Here is a 728-nt window from a genome sequence, read left to right on the forward strand (position 1 = left end):
TTGATTCATGAGCAGGAGGCACTAAAATAGAGCTTTGGGAAGAAAGGAGGGATCAAGCAGTGATGGAAACGATATTGCGTCTGTGTTCCAACGTTTGCGCTGCTTCACCTGCCATCTCTTCTCTGTGCTTTAAGGTTCAGAAAAGATCAGAGAAAGAAGGGGCGCCAAGGGTGCGATACCAAGCAAGCCAATCCCAAAGCGTCCTGAAGAGGGAGGGGGGCGTTACTCCTCCCAAGAAGAAGACAAGGAGACTTGCCTCCCCCAAAAGAGATTTCCAGGACCTTGTGATTGGCTCAAAGGGCAAAAAGACTGTAAGTCCACATGGGATTTTCTGAGTTCCTTGCAGAGCAGTGAAATAAATTGATGTCAATGTTGCTGCTGCTCTCCTCCCACTCTTACGCCTCCTCCTCCTCCTGCTCCTTCTTCCTCTCCCTTCTTTACTTAAAAATCTTTTTTCTATTGTTCTGAAACAGGCTTGGCAGAATTTGTAGCAAAGTCTTTAGAACACAGCCATGTAAGTGGAACTTACTTTGTGTGCTGCTGTCTAACAGTCTGACTGGGTTTGTAGTGACTGCTAACGCTGGGGCTATTTTCAGGTTTGGGGGAGAATTTCCCTGATTTAGGGACGGACTGGTGGTTTGTGTTTGCTCCTCAGACGGCCCTGAGCATCCTTTTTAGCACTAAATCCTCTTTTGTGACTACTCTGTAATCAGGAATTTTTTATTCTC

The sequence above is a fragment of the Equus quagga genome, chromosome 5 (assembly GCF_021613505.1).
Source record: "Equus quagga isolate Etosha38 chromosome 5, UCLA_HA_Equagga_1.0, whole genome shotgun sequence".
NCBI lineage: Eukaryota > Metazoa > Chordata > Mammalia > Perissodactyla > Equidae > Equus > Equus quagga.